The following is a 17022-nucleotide window of genomic DNA, read 5'->3' as shown; positions in this document are numbered from 1 at the left end:
ATCAACAACCTACCCCTTGTGCATGGGACAGATTATTGGGAGGACGTTTTAACGTTTTTTGCCAACTACCTGAACATCAAAGTAGAGCGGGACAGCATCGTAGCATGTCATCCACTGGGGCCGATCCACAACCCTAGCTAACCACCAGCATTCATTGTCAAGTTCGTTTACTTTGATGTGAAGGACAGAATATGGAGAAGAAAACATTTCCTGAGAAATCAGCTTAACCCGACAAATGCAAAACCGATCTTCCTCAACGAACGATTAACAAAAAGAGATGCCGATTTAATGGATTATTTAAAAGGATTAGGCTTAAAAACATCGACCTACAACTGCGCACCACAAGTTTTTATTAAAAAGAATGGAAGTAAGCCGAAACCACACAACGTTGTTGACATGGAGGATGCAGATTCATTACTCGCGCAAGGCTCCCTTATATCTTATTCTAAAAACAAAAAAACATTGCAATCAGCATCTAGAACAGCATTATTCAATTTTACTGAAGGAGGACAAAAACAAGTTAATGGAAAAGAAAAAGCAAACAAACGAGGAATGAGCCGCCCTAGTGATGGAAAAATATTCGGAAATCTGAAGAAGCTGAAAAATAACAAAGATCTACTCAATCAGTATATTGAATCCATTGTAACCAACACTACTACTGATCAAAATAATGATATTGATTCTGAAAACGGCTTCGTTGTCGAAGAATCTATTGATTCGTAATGCTTGGCAGTCTCAGAGATCACCTCACTTGATCTTAATCTACCTTTTTCCACCATTTCGTCTTAGCAACACAATAGTTCTTCTGAGGCTGTCATTTGTGTTACAACTAAGGTATGTTCTCCAAGGAAAAACTTTATTAATCTAGAAGCATGCATTGAGCAACTCACTAATAAACCAGATATAATCGCCATTACGGAGACTTGGCTAAACAAGTCTGAAAATGAAAACCTTTTTTTCTCTTGATGGTTATAAGTTTTTCTCACGGTGCCGCGGATCACAAGGAGGAGGTGTAGGAGTTTATGTATCTGAGAAGCTCAAAGTAAGAAGTTTTGAAAAACACTCGGACGCAGAGATTTTAAGCATTGATATTGCTACTGAAAATGGTCAAAAAATCACTTTCACAGTTTTGTATCGGTCACCCTCCGAGTCCATTGATGGTTTTTTTAATATCTTGGAGAAGTTTCTAGAGGAACATAATTTTTCGAGAAAACAAATAATTTTAGGAGATTTTACTATTGATCTCTTAAGAGACAACAAGGAGTGTAGGGGGTTATCCGACATATTTACATCCTTCGGTATAAATTTACTGTCGCAACGGAGTCAAAGCCGAGAAACATCAACTTCTGCAAGCTGTATAGACCATACATGGGGTAATGTTTTAAGTAAGAGAGCCAAGAACTATAGTTTTGAACCAGCCGATCATTATTTGTGTGAAAGTGTTCTGATGCTTCCGAAATTATTAAAAGAAACTGAACGCAGTTTCTTCACAAGAAATCTAAAGGTTTTTAATAACCTTGATAACAGGTTAAGACTGGAGTTTCTAATGAGCCAAAAGCTAAGGAATATCGCATTTAGTGATACCGATCCCAATACAGCAATCGTAAAGCTTAATGAGGTAATTACCTATTTTTTCGACAGATTTTGTCCACTTACAAAAATCAAAAGGGCGCGTAAAAACTGGGTAACAAATCAAGTACTGCGTGTATCAAGGAAAAGGAATGCTCTCTACAAAATATATATTAAAAATCCGACAATAGACAACTTTGAGCAGTTTAAGATTTCAAGGAATGAATGTAATGCGCTATCTCGTAAAACATATCGAGCTTACTGGAGAACTAAATTGGAAAGTGCAGACACAAAACAATATCATACTACCATCAGTAATATAATTGGATCAGAAAGAAAACTGATTTTGCCGGATAATTTTGACTCAAATGTCCCAAATGATATGAATAAGTTTTTTGCACACATTGGCACAGAACTGAATGCCAAAATTGAAAAAGAAGAAAAAGTACCCATAGAAAGGCAACCACAATCTTTGTTTTTTAGTGAAATTAACTGTAATGAGGTGGAAAACGTAATTATAAACATGCAAAGTAAAAACAGCTATGGTCACGATGGTATATCCTCCAAAATGTTAAAACTTTGTTGTCCCCTTATAAGTGAAACACGAACTAATGTGTTCAATAACTGTGTTAAAACTGGAATTTTACCGGACGAATTTAAAGTTGCAAAAGTAAATCCCCTCAACAAATATGGTAATGTCAATGAGCATGGAAATTACAGACCAATTTCATTACTCTCATCATTAGCAAAAGTGTTTGAACGTATTATCTATAACAGAATTATTAATTATTTTGAACATTTTGAGTTGCTCAAAGCTAATCAATTTGGATTTAAGTCTAAATTGAACACTGTAGATGCCGCTCTTAGGTTAGTTGAAGAGATCAGAAACATGAAAAATCTGAAAAAAGATCCACTGATGCTTTTACTTGATGTGCAGAAAGCATTTGATAGCGTTGATCACTCTATTTTACTAGGAAAACTTGAGAACTACGGAATTCGAGGTTGTAACTTTTCCTGCTCAAAAATTACTTGTCAGAGAGGTATCAGTATATACATATTAATAACACTGTGAGTACAAAACGCCAGGTCAAATGTGGGGTTCCGCAGGGCTCAGTTTTGGGTCCACTACTGTTTTTGATATATATCAATGATCTGCCGCATGCTGTTTTCAATTCTTCAGTAACACTCTTTGCTGATGATACAGCAATAGTAAAAAATCCACTTGCAAGCAACGAGGAGTTTCAGAAAGGTAACGAAAGAGTTGATCATTGGATGAAATACAACAAAGAAACCGTAAAAGCTATGAAATTTAAATTGCTCAGATTTTGCATTGCTTAAGACGACATCTCACTAAACTTTTCCGATGAATTTTTAATAAGTGTGGATTCTTGCAAATATTTAGGAATATGGTTGGATAACAAACTTTCTTTCAGACAACACATTGAGTATATACGGAAAAAGATGAATAAATTCTGCGCAATTGTCTATAGGTTGCGTGACGTAATGACAATTAATCAGCTTATAAATTATTATAAAACGCATGTACAACCGGTCTTGCAATATGGGATTCTCATATATGGTTGCGTGAAGAAAAGCAATCTCTATGTAATTCACAAAAGTCAAAAACGGTTTTTTAGAATAGCTTTTCGTAAAAGGTATCGTGACAGCATTTCTGAAAAACTTGAGAAATTAAAAATTGCATCGGTGTTTGAATTACACATATACGAGTTTTTCAAACGAGTGGTCAATAAAAAAGAAATCTCACAATGTGAAAAGTTCTATGTAACCAGAGCAAAAGAAAGCGGGATCAACTCTGCCAATAAACAAATGCAAAGCGAAACAACTCTCTGCAGATTTTAGGACAATTTGTCTTGCGAACCTGTTGAAAAAAGCAAACATAGAAATCCAGACAAGCGTTAAAAGTGAAAATTCAAAAACCGCATATTTACACAAATTCCGTGATAATTTCATAATAGGGAACCTAGAACTGGCAAATATTATCTTTAAATAAGAACTAATCCAAGTAGTACCAAATTGCCTCTATCATATTGTTGTGATTTTGCAGTCCTGGACAGCTTCTTGCTTGTGTGAGATGCCTCTCAGTGCTCAAGGTGTGGAACTAACTACTGTTGTAGGGCCTTTAATGAGCACTCGAAATTCATTCTTATCATTCAAGAACTGTACTTAGATTACTCATCCTCATTGCGCTGGGAGGTGTCTCTCGTGGGCTTGAGGCTGTCCTGGACTGCATCGTTGAAATAGAATTTATTTAACCTTAATCTGTTTATTTTTCTCGTTTTATTTTAAGTTTTCTCTGTTTATCTTCATCCTCATGATGTTTCATATTTTGTTCAATTTTCATGTTAACTTTGATAATAATGCTTAATTTTTGTGATAATTAAAAATGAATCAAATGCTCTTGGGCTGCCTTCAACAAGCCTTTAGCAGGCTTTCCGGCAGGTCCAATCTTGACTATGTATATACCTATCGATGTTAATTTTTGTAATTTTAATTGTTCAAGACGAATTCAATTATTATTATTATAGATTGGTCTACCTATTACTAAAACAATTCAACAGTATCCAAAGTGGAGCCAAGACCCCAAGTTGTCCAACCGAATCTTTCTCTTCTTCATTTGAATCATTTCTGTTTCGCTGCCTAAAGTAAAAGTATGGACATAAATTATCTGATCACCGAGAATGCGACAAGATTTTGAACAAAAAGATTCCTTAATTGGGGAAAATGACCCAAAGATTGATTAAAACGCTGGAACTCGACAAAATCTTTATACTTCCGTGACCAACAACAAAACTTAAAAGCTGTTACTTATATGCCGCCATTAATCAGAACTCAATTGAGATCGAAACAATCTCCTGGTGTACAAATAAAGCATAAATGCCATTATGGCTTCTATGCTGATTCCAAAGCAAAGCAAAAATCTAGCACACAAAAAAGACACAATTTCAAGACATAACGAAGTTCGTGGCCACATAAAAATGGCTTCCTCGTGGAGTTTTAAAGAGCAAAAGTTTGGGTGGTTGACAGCCCAATTTTATCTTTGAAACACCCGTGACTGACAGCCCAATTTTATCTTTGAAACGCCCACTCACATTGTCATCGCGGATGTAAAAGTTCTGAATGAAAATGTGCAACACGAACAAAATTTGCAACAACATGACAAAGTACAAACACCAGCGCAAACTATTTGAATCTAAAGGGAACCCAACTTCTGTGGAAACCCTGCAGTTTGTTTGGCTACGTTCAGCATCAAGATCATGTGCAACAACCCTTGAGAGAATACTGCGTAATCAACGCAAATCTAGCGCAACTCACAGGGTCCTAGCGCAACTGACCATCCACCGCTCTAAAAACCAGGCAGGCTGTGTCACATTTAATTGACAGACACCATACTTAATATTCAGTATACATCCTAAATATTCCTAATAGCTTGATTTTATTAAAAACAACTCGTTGTCTTTATTTCTCACACAAATCTACAAAAAAATCTGTCTGTATTTCATGTCCAAATTTTATTCAATATTGTACGTGTTCTTGTCAGCTTAATATCTGGTATGTCGGGCATTGCCTGGCACCACTATCAAACTGCTCTTTCTTGCTTAAGTCGGTGCAAAGAAGCTTGCTTAAGTCGGTGCACGGATCGTCCCGCTCCAACACAACCGCCGGGAACGGTCAATCATATTATTACAAATTACTCATGAAGGGTCAATTAAGGGTCAGTGAGGGTCAATAATCATGAACGGATCTTTGACAATTAATGCAAAAAGGCTTGTATCCGCTAGGTCAAATTTTGACACTAATTTATTCTGAATGTTTCGTTTTGTAATATCGTGCTAGTTTATCTTTTTATATAGCAAAATAGGCAAGTAAAATCTAAGGGACTGAGCCAAGGTTCTCACTTTTCCACTCCATCCTTTTTCTCTCCTTTTTCGGGATCAGTACTGTATTCTTCTTTCCTTAGATCATAGAAATTAATTTACCCACAACAATTGACAATAAGCTATACATCTGGGGTCCATGATTCACAGGGAAAGTGATCCCACAGTGCACTACGTCACCTCAATAAGAAAAAAATGGAACATCTACTGGACAACATAAGTTTTCAAAAACCGTTAATTATACCGCGGTTTACAAAAACCCCTTTTCATCCAGAAAAGACAATAAAAAAACGCCTACAAGTGCGTCGTCGCCATCATGGCTTCGATACCGATCCAAAACAAAGAAAAAACCACTACAACGAAAACTTGGATCAACGTAGGAGATAAAAATTGTCACATACTATTACTAATTGGCCCTGAAGTGTGTCAAAGCCATTTTAACTACTTAGCTCTTCACGGAACTCTAATGCTGGGCAAGACTGTGGTACCTACCTTTTTAAAATTAAAACTCGGTCTTTGAGTTTATATCTTTGATACACCATCAAAATCAGCCAGCTTCCTTTTGTATGCTCCGAAGCCGTTATTGACGACCTTCTGCGTTTACCAGAGGAGGTTAATTTTATTTAGTCGCTCCACCGTTTCACCGAAAAATCGAATAACGGCGAACTTTACAACAGCAAAGCAGTTACCCAAACTGCTATATCCAACAAAGATGCAGAGGAAAACTTACGTAGCTGGTCATTTCAAGCAAGAACGACGGAAAATGTAGAATGGAACGATTCCCTGATCCATTTCCACGTACCAGCTATCCATAATAGCAATTTTGCTATAAATAGGGCCCCGATGGGGACTGCGGCTTTCGCATGCAGCGGGAATTGAACAAGAAAGCCAATGAGAAAGGTCAGATCAATACCGGAACCAAAATTGCGAGAACCTTTCTCCTGACTCTTGTCCCGACGATGTGGTATATGTAAACAATAAAGAAACCGAGTTTGAGAACAAGCTGCGCACTGGTGAAACGACAAAAAACGACGAAACACCCAGTGAAGTAATATGCGGTGGAGATGCGGGAGAATTTTCCAAAAATGAAATGAAACTGTGGAACTAACGAAAAGAGGCACCTGCAGCGACAAAACAAAAGTATAAAAGCAGCCATTAGTTCAAAACAAAAGTGGAAACTTTAATAAAGCTACTAAATGTGACAATAATAGATTCATCAGATAAAACTGTTCGTTGGATCAACGTAGGAGATAAAAATTGTCACATACTATTACTAATTGGCCCTGAAGAGTGTCAAAGCCATTTTAACTACTTAGCTCTTCACGGAACTCTAATGCTGGGCAAGACTGTGGTAACTACCTTTTTAAAATTAAAATTCGGTCTTTGAGATTATATCTTTGATACACCATCAAAATCAGCCAGCTTCCTTTTGTATGCTCCGAAGCCGTTATTGTCGACCTTCTGCGTTTACCAGAGGAGGTTAATTTTATTTAGTCGCTCCACCGTTTCACCGAAAAATCGAATAACGGCGAACTTTACAACAGCATAGCAGTTACCCAAACTGCTATATCCAACAAAGATGCAGAGGAAAACTTACGTAGCTGGTCATTTCAAGCAAGAACGACGGAAAATGTAGAATGGAACGATTCCCTGATGGTCCCCGATGGGGACTGCGGCTTTCGCATGCAGCGGGAATTGAACAAGAAAGCCAATGAGAAAGGTCAGATCAATACCGGAACCAAAATTGCGAGAACCTTTCTCCTGACTCTGGTCCCGACGATGTGGTATATGTAAACAATATAGAAACCGAGTTTGAGAACAAGCTGCGCACTGGTGAAACGACAAAAAACGACGAAACACCCAGTGAAGTAATATGCGTTGGAGATGCGGGAGAATTTTCCAAAAATGAAATGAAACTGTGGAACTAACGAAAAGAGGCACCTGCAGCGACAAAACAAAAGTAGAAAAGCAGCCATTAGTTCAAAACCAAAGTGGAAACTTTAATAAAGCTACTAAAAGTGACAATAATAGATTCATCAGATAAAACTGTTCGTTGGATCAACGTAGGAGATAAAAATTGTCACATACTATTACTAATTGGCCCTGAAGAGTGTCAAAGCCATTTTAACTACTTAGCTCTTCACGGAACTCTAATGCTGGGCAAGACTGTGGTAACTACCTTTTTAAAATTAAAATTCGGTCTTTGAGATTATATCTTTGATACACCATCAAAATCAGCCAGCTTCCTTTTGTATGCTCCGAAGCCGTTATTGTCGACCTTCTGCGTTTACCAGAGGAGGTTAATTATATTTAGTCGCTCCACCGTTTCACCGAAAAATCGAATAACGGCGAACTTTACAACAGCATAGCAGTTACCCAAACTGCTATATCCAACAAAGATGCAGAGGAAAACTTACGTAGCTGGTCATTTCAAGCAAGAACGACGGAAAATGTAGAATGGAACGATTCCCTGATGGTCCCCGATGGGGACTGCGGCTTTCGCATGCAGCGGGAATTGAACAAGAAAGCCAATGAGAAAGGTCAGATCAATACCGGAACCAAAATTGCGAGAACCTTTCTCCTGACTCTGGTCCCGACGATGTGGTATATGTAAACAATAAAGAAACCGAGTTTGAGAACAAGCTGCGCACTGGTGAAACGACAAAAAACGACGAAACACCCAGTGAAGTAATATGCAGTGGAGATGCGGGAGAATTTTCCAAAAATGAAATGAAACTGTGGAACTAACGAAAAGAGGCACCTGCAGCGACAAAACAAAAGTAGAAAAGCAGCCATTAGTTCAAAACCAAAGTGGAAACTTTAATAAAGCTACTAAATGTGACAATAATAGATTCATCAGATAAAACTGTTCGTTTACTCGCCCTTAATTACAAATGCTTGCGAGAACTGAGAAAATGATGTCATTTCCTAGGCAAATAAACTTCAACCACCCTTGTCTTTAATGTTAAGAAGAAACGAAACCATCGCCTTTCACCACAAATCACCCTAAAAGGTCTTACCTCACTATAATTTGAATCAAAATCTTGAGCGATGAATTAAATCTACTCAAACCTGAAAAAAGCATGTATGGAACTGTTATGTAAGGATTCGTGATTTCTCAATTTGTCGCAAACTATCCTCAAAGAGGTATCGGCAGCTCTGAAAGCCTTCGGAAAGGCAAATGGTGCAGTATATCACTTAGGCAATTCCGTGATAATTTCATAATAGAGAACCTAGAGCTGGCAAATATTATCTTTAAATAAGAACTAATCCAAGTAGTATCAAATTGCCTCTATCATATTGTTGTGATTTTGCAGTCTTGGACAGCTTCTTGCTTGTGTGAGATGCCTCTCAGTGCTCAAGGTGTGGAACTAACTACTGTTGTAGGGCCTTTAATGAGCACTCGAAAGTCATTCTTATCATTCAAGAACTGTACTTAGACTACTCATCCTCATTGCGCTGGGAGGTGTCTCTCGTGGGCTTGAGGCTGTCCTGGACTGCATCGTTGAAATAGAATTTATTTAACCTTAATCTGTTTATTTTTCTCGTTTTATTTCTAGTTTTCTTTGTTTATCTTCATCCTCATGATGTTTCATATTTGATTAAAACGCTGGAACTCGACAAAGATTGATTAAAACGCTGGAACTCGACAAAATCTTGATACTTCCGTGACCAACAACAAAACTTAAAAGCTGTCACTTATATGCCGCCATTAATCAGAACTCAATTGAGATCGAAACAATCTCCTGGTGTACAAATAAAGCATAAATGCCATTATGGCTTCTATGCTGATTCCAAAGCAAAGCAAAAATCTAGCACACAAAAAAGACACAATTGCCAGACATAACGAAGTTCGCGACCACATAAAAATGGCTTCCTCGGAGTTTTAAAGAGCAAAAGTTTGGGTGACCGACAGCCCAATTTTATCTTTGAAACACCCACTCACATTTTCATCGCGGATGTTAAAGTTCTGAATGAAAATGTGCAACACGAACAAAATTTGCAACAACATGACAAAATACAAACACCAGCGCAAACTATCTGAAAACCAAAGGGAAACCAACTTCTGTGGAAGCCCTGCAGTTTGTTTGGCTAAGTTCAGCATCAAGATCATGTGCAACAACCCTTGAGAGAATACTGCGTAATCAACGCAAATCTAGCGCAACTCACAGGGCCCTAGCGCAACTGACCATCCACCGCTCTAAAAGCCAGGCTGTGTCACATTTAATTGAAAGACACCATACTTAATCTTTAGTATACATCCTAAATATTCCTAATATCAGCTTGATTTTATTAAAAACAACTCGTTGTCTTTATTTCTCACACAAATCTACAAAAAAATCTGTCTTTATTTCATGTCCAAATGTTATTCAATATTGTACGTGTTCTTGTCAGCTTAATATCTGGCATGTCGGGCATTGCCTGGCACCACTATCAAACTGCTCTTTCTTGCTTAAGTCGGTGCAAAGAAGCTTGCTTAAGTCGGTGCACGGATCGTCCCGCTCCCACACAACCGCCGGGAACGGTCAATCATATTATTCCAAAATAGTCATGAAGGGTCAATTAAGGGTCAGTGAGGGTCAATAAACATGAACGGATCTTTGACAATTAATGCAATACGGCTTGTATCCGCTAGGTCAAATTTTGACACTGATTTATTCTGAATGTTTCGTTTTGTAATATCGTGCTAGTTTATCTTTTTATATAGCAAAATAGGCAAGTAAAATATAAGGGACTGAGCCAAGGTTCTCCCTTTTTCACTCCATCCCTTTTTCTCTCCTTTTTCGGGATCAGTACTGTATTCATTTTTCCTTAGATCATAGAAATTAATTTACCCACAACAATTGACACTAAGCTATACATCTGTGGTCCATGATTCACAGGGAAAGTGATCCCACAGTGCACTACGTCACCTCAATAAGAAAAAAATGGAACATCTACTGGACAACATAAATTTTCAAAAACCGTTAATTATACCTCCGTTTACAAAAACCCATTTTCATCCAGAACAGACAATAAAAAAACGCCTACAAGTGCGTCGTCGCCATCATGGCTTCGATACCGATCCAAAACAAAGGAAAAACCACTACAACGAAAACTTGGATCAACGTAGGAGATAAAAATTGTCACATACTATTATTAATTGGCTCTGAAGAGTGTCAAAGCCATTTTAACTGCTTAGCTCTTCACGGAACTCTAATGCTGGGCAAGACTGTGGTAACTACCTTTTTAAAATTAAAATTCGGTCTTTGAGATTATATCTTTGATACACCATCAAAATCAGCCAGCTTCCTTTTGTATGCTCCGAAGCCGTTATTGTCGACCTTCTGCGTTTACCAGAGGAGGTTAATTTTATTTAGTCGCTCCACCGTTTCACCGAAAAATCGAATAACGGCGAACTTTACAACAGCATAGCAGTTACCCAAACTGCTATATCCAACAATGATGCAGAGGAAAACTTACGTAGCTGGTCATTTCAAGCAAGAACGACGGAAAATGTAGAATGGAACGATTCCCTGATCCATTTCCACGTACCAGCTATCCATAATAGCAATTTTGCTATAAATAGGGCCCCGATGGGGACTGCGGCTTTCGCATGCAGCGGGAATTGAACAAGAAAGCCAATGAGAAAGGTCAGATCAATACCGGAACCAAAATTGCGAGAACCTTTCTCCTGACTCTGGTCCCGACGATGTGGTATATGTAAACAATAAAGAAACCGAGTTTGAGAACAAGCTGCGCACTGGTGAAACGACAAAAAACGACGAAACACCCAGTGAAGTAATATGCAGTGGAGATGCGGGAGAATTTTCCAAAAATGAAATGAAACTGTGGAACTAACGAAAAGAGGCACCTGCAGCGACAAAACAAAAGTAGAAAAGCAGCCATTAGTTCAAAACCAAAGTGGAAACTTTAATAAAGCTACTAAATGTGACAATAATAGATTCATCAGATAAAACTGTTCGTTTACTCGCCCTTAATTACAAATGCTTGCGAGAACTGAGAAAATGATGTCATTTCCTAGGCAAATAAACTTCAACCACCCTTGTCTTTAATGTTAAGAAGAAACGAAAACATCGCCTTTCACCACAAATCACCCTAAAAGGTCTTACCTCACTATAATTTGAATCAAAATCTTGAGCGATGAATTAAATCTACTCAAACCTGAAAAAAGCATGTAGGGATTCGTGATTTCTCAATTTGTCGCAAACTATCCTCAACTATCCTGTAAAAACCAAAGAAGAGACATTGAGTCATTACAACAAATGCCAACAACAGCCAGATCAATTTACAAATTCCATACAAAAATGTGCAACTGGCGTCTCCACTCATAGGTGTCATCACTTGAACCAATGAATTGAACACAGCAAAAACATGTAGAAGGTGTCGAATGTCCAATGACACCTTGAATTATGTTCACAATTTTTGTGCTGCACATAAAAAGGACACGACCGCCAGACATAACGAAGTTCGCGATCAGATAAAAGATGGTTTCCTAATGGAGTCACTTTTTTTAATTAACAAAAATTTGGGTGACTGACAGCCCGATTTTATCTTTGAAACACCCACTCACATTGACATCGCGGATGTTAAAGTTTTGAATGAAAATGTGCAACACGAACAAAATTTGCAACGACAACATGACAAAGTACAAACACCAGCGCAAACTATTTGAATCTAAAGGGAACCCAACTTCTGTGGAAACCCTGCAGTTTGTTTGGCTACGTTCAGCATCAAGATCATGTGCAACAACCCTTGAGAGAATACTGCGTAATCAACGCAAATCTAACGCAACTCACAGGGCCCTAGCGCAACTGACCATCCACCGCTCTAAAAACCAGGCTGTGTCACATTTAATCCAAAAGACACAATACTTAATCTTCAGTATACATCCTAAATATTCCTAATATCAGCTTGATTTTATTAAAAACAACTCTTGTCTTTATTTCTCACATAAATCTTCAAAAAAACTGTCTTTATTTCATGTCCAAATTTTATTCAATATTGTACGTGTTCTTGTCAGCTTAATATCTGGCATGTCAGGCATTGCCTGGCACCACTATCAAACTGCTCTTTCTTACTTAAGTCGGTGCAAAGAAGCTTGCAGAAGTCGGTGCACGGATCGTCCCGCTCCCACACAACCGCCGGGAACGGTCAATCATATTATTCCAAAATACTCATGAAGGGTCAGTTAAGGGTCAGTGAGGGTCAATAATCATGAACGGATCTTTGACAATTAATGCAATACGGCTTGTATCCGCTAGGTTGAATTTTGACACTAATTCATTCTGAAAGTTTCTTTTGGTAATATCGTGCTAGTTTATCTTTTATATAGCAAAAAAGGCAAGTAAATTATAAGGGACTGAGCCAAGGTTCTCCCTTTTTCACTCCACCCCTTTTTCTCTGCTTTTTCGGGATCAGTACTGTATTCATCTTTCCTTAGATCATAGAAATTATTTTACCCACAACAGGGGACACTATCTTATACATCTGGTGTCCGCGATTCACAAGGAGAGTGATCCCAGAGTGCACTACGTCACCTAAAATAAAAAATCAAACATCTACTAAACAACATAAATTTTCAAAAACCTTTATCTATACTTCCGTTTACAAAAATCCATTTTTATTCAGAACAGACAATAAAAAACGCCTACAACAAGTGCGTCGACGCCATCATGGCTTCGATACCGATTCAAAACAAAAGAAAAATCATTAAAACAAAAACTTGGACCTACGTAGTAGATAAAAATTGTCACACACTGATACTAATTCGCCCTGAAGAGTGTCAAAACCATTTTTAACTACTTAGATCTTCACGGAACTGTAATGCAGGGCAAGACTGTGCTGCCTACTTTTTCAAAATTAAAATTCGGTCCTTGAGTTTATATCCAAAAAGATACAACATCAAAATCAGCCAGCTTCCTTGTGTATGCTCCGAAGCCGTTCTTGTCGAACTTCAGCGTTTACCAGAGGAATTAAATTTTAATGAGTCGCTCCACCGTTTTACTGAAAACCCGAATTACGGCGAATGTTACAACGGTACAGCAGTTATCCATGTTGCTATACCCAAAAAGGATGCAGAGTAAAACTTACGCAGCTGGGCATTTCGAGCACGAACGACGGAACATGTAGAATGGAACAATTCCCTGATCCAATTCCACGTACCAGCTATCCATCATAACACCTTTTAGTTCAAACCAAAGCGGAAACTTTAATAAAGCTAGTAAATCTGACAATAATGGGTTAATCAAATAAGACTGTTCGTTTACTCACCCTTGATTATAAATGCTTGCGAGAACTGAGAAAATGATTTTGTTTCCTAGTCAAATAAACTTCAATCATCCTTTTATTTAAAGTTTACAAGAAACAAAATTATCGTCTTTCTCCACAAATCACCCCAAAAGTTCTTATCTAACTTTAATTTGAATTACCATCTTGAGCGATAAATTAACTCTACTCAAACCTAAAAAAGCATGTAGGGCATTGTTATATAAGGAATCGCGATTTCACAAGTTGTCTCAAACAAATTCAAGAACCCTTGAGTAGAAAGGATATTTGAAAAAGCTATCTATAGTTGGTGATTCCAAGGCATTAAAAAATGATATGTGGACCACTAGCATATCGTTAACAAAATTGATAGTCAATTTTCTCGTTACAAGATACTTTGTCAGAATTGTTCTCTACATTGACTTTATCACATCAGGGGACAAAAATCTCCTCTTTTTTCTCTGTTAATGAGTTTGCACTTAGTGATCACTCAATTGTGCAGGTACACTTAAGCTTAGAAAAACTTGAAGACCGAGGGACCAGTTTTCGAGAACCTAAAGCTACTATTTTGCCTAACAATAAAGAAGCTCCGAGAGTTTTCATCAACATCTTCTAGCAGCTTGAAGGTGTGATGCAAAAATTTACGATAATTTAAAAATTGAATTACGACATAATATGTAGGAATGCTTCGATTATTTTTAAAAAAAAATGTAATAAGGCTAAACCATCTGCTTCCTTCCCGAAACAGCTGGAACTATTTTTAAGTCGATTTCACGGCGGACCAGGCATTCCAGATGTATAGTTGAGATCGACCAATGTCATATGTTCACTTTATAGTTGTCTGAAACATTGTGCAAACTGCCAAAGAAATACTCGGACTTAACGAATTCCACGCTGATGCAATGAAAATAAATTGCGGTCAACTATCAGGCCTTCACCCTATCCTCACAGAGGTATCGGCAGCTTGGAAAACCTTCGGAAAGGCAAATAGTGTAGAATATCACCTAGGCGTAAACGAGTCCGACCAGTAATTCATGAAGAAGAATGACAAATACGTCCCTTTTTAAGACACACCTCAAGACTACGTCAAACGATCTTCCCCTCCGAAGTCTCCTTGCCTGAAAAAACAAGGAAGATACATTGAGTCAATAAAACCAACAACAGCCAGACCAATTTACAAATTTCATATAATAAAGAGCGACTGGCGCTTCATTCATAAAGAACGACTCAACCTCTGTCCACTCAAAGGTGCCATCACTTGGACCAATGAATTGAACACCGCAAAAACATGTAGAGGGTGTCGAAAGTTCAAGGAAACCTTGAATCATGTTTTCAATTCTTGTGCAGCACACAAGAAGAAGACAATCGCCACACATAACGAAGTTCGCAACCACATAAAAAAATGGCTTCCTGATGGAGTCACAGGTTTCAAAGAACAAAAATTTGGATGACTGACAGCCCGCATTTATCTTTGAAACACCCACTCACATTGTCATCATGGATGTTTAGGTTATGAATGAAAATTTGCAACACAAACAAAATTTGCAACGACAACATGACAAAGTAAGAACACCAGCGCAAACAATTTGAATCTAAAGACAAACCAAAATCTGTAGAAACCCCGCAGATTGTTTGCCTAGGTTTAGCATCAAGATCATGTGCAACAACCTTACAGAGAATACTGCGTAATCAACGCAAATCTAACGCAACTCTTACGGCCATAGCGCAAGTGAACATCCATCGCTCTAAAAAACCAAGCTGTGTCACATTTAACCCAAAGGCATCTTACTTAATCTTCAGTATACATATTAAATATTCCTGATATCAGCTTTATTTTATTTAAACAACTCTTGTCTTTATTTCTCACACCAAATCCTCGAAAAATCTTTGTCTGTATTTCATGTCCAAATTTTACTCAATATTCAATTTTAAACAAAAGAAAAATCATTAAAACAAAAATTTGGACCTACGTAGGAGATAAAAATTGTCACACACTGTTACTAATTGGCCTGAAGTGTCAAAGCCATTTTAACTAATGAGGTCTTCACGGAACTCTAATGCTGGGCAAGCCTATGCTGCCTACTTTTTAAATAATAATATCCGGTCTTTGAGTTTATATCCAAAAAGATACACCATCAAAATCAGCCAGCTTCCTTTTGTATGCTCCAAAGCCGTTCTTGTCAACCTTCTGCGTTTACCAGAGGACGTTAATTTTATTGAGTCGCTCCACCGTTTCAACGAAAAATTTAATAACGGCGAATTTTACAACGGCATAGCATTTACCCAAGTTGATATACCCAACAAAGATACAGAGGAAAACTTACGTAGCTGGTCATTTCAAGCAAGAACGACGGAAAATGTAGAATGAAACGATTCCCTTATCCATTTCCACGTACCAGCTATCCATGATAGCAGTTTTGCGATACATAGGGCCCCGATGGGGACTGCGGTTTCGCATGCAGCGCGAATTGAAGAAAGCCAATGCGAATGGTCAGATCAAAATCGGAATCAAAAATGACAAAACCCTTCCTGACTATGAGCCCGACGAAGTGGTAGATGTAAACAATAAAGAAACGGAGTTCGACTCGACATCAATTTTCGCACTGGTGAAACAACCACACAAAACGACGAAACACTCTGTGAAGTAATATGCATTGGAACCGCGTGAGAATTTTTGCAACTGAAACAAAACTGTGTAACTTTCTGTGAAACATGAGGCTTTCTGTGAAACTGTGGAACAAAACTGTGAAACAGAGGCACCTGCAGCGAATTAAACAAAAGTAGAAAAGAAGCCATTAGTTCAAAACGAAAGCGGAAATTTTAATGAAATTAGTAAATCTGAGAATTATGGATTCATCAGATAAGGCTGTTCGTTTACTCGCCCTTAATTACAAATGTTTGCGAGAAATGAGCAAATGATGTTTCCTAATAAACTTCAACCACCCATGTATTTAATGTTAACAAGAAAAAAAACTATCGCCTTTCTCCACAAATTAGCTCTAATCAAATATAAAAAGCATGTAGGGAATTGTTAAATAAGGATTCCTGATTTGACAAGTTGTCTGAAACAAATTCGAGAACCCTTGAGTAGAATGGTTATTTATAAAAGCTATCTATAGTTGGTGATTACAACGCATTAAGAAGTGATAGGTTGAACACTAGCATATCGGTTAACAAAATTGATGGTCAATTTTCTCTTCACAAGATACTTTTTCAGAAGTGTTCTGTACCTTTGATTTTCAAGATGGTGGTTCCTCACTGAACAACTTACAAAAACCACGTTAAGGCA

General features: G+C 37.8%; 2 protein-coding genes and 3 non-coding genes across 5 annotated transcripts in view; 3 read left to right on the top strand and 2 right to left on the bottom strand.

Moving 5' to 3' along the window:
* LOC142342513 (uncharacterized) overlaps positions 1-17022 on the bottom strand; it is a 403423-nt gene that overhangs the window by 163567 nt on the left and 222834 nt on the right. The window lies entirely within an intron of this gene.
* The window catches only part of LOC142342338 (uncharacterized), a 126468-nt gene that overhangs the window by 57511 nt on the left and 51935 nt on the right, over positions 1-17022 (bottom strand). The window lies entirely within an intron of this gene.
* On the top strand, positions 5084-5269 carry LOC142343349 (U2 spliceosomal RNA). Its single transcript, XR_012759217.1, has one exon. It is a non-coding gene; the product is annotated as a U2 spliceosomal RNA (small nuclear RNA).
* On the top strand, positions 9816-10001 carry LOC142343348 (U2 spliceosomal RNA). Its single transcript, XR_012759216.1, has one exon. It is a non-coding gene; the product is annotated as a U2 spliceosomal RNA (small nuclear RNA).
* On the top strand, positions 12445-12630 carry LOC142343350 (U2 spliceosomal RNA). The gene has a single exon (XR_012759218.1). It is a non-coding gene; the product is annotated as a U2 spliceosomal RNA (small nuclear RNA).

The sequence above is a fragment of the Convolutriloba macropyga genome, chromosome 7 (genome assembly GCF_964194025.1).
Source record: "Convolutriloba macropyga chromosome 7, txConMacr16.3, whole genome shotgun sequence".
Classification (NCBI taxonomy): Eukaryota; Metazoa; Xenacoelomorpha; order Acoela; family Convolutidae; genus Convolutriloba; species Convolutriloba macropyga.
The sequence above is the reverse complement of the archived record's forward strand: the minus strand, read 5'-3'. Positions and strand labels throughout refer to the sequence as shown.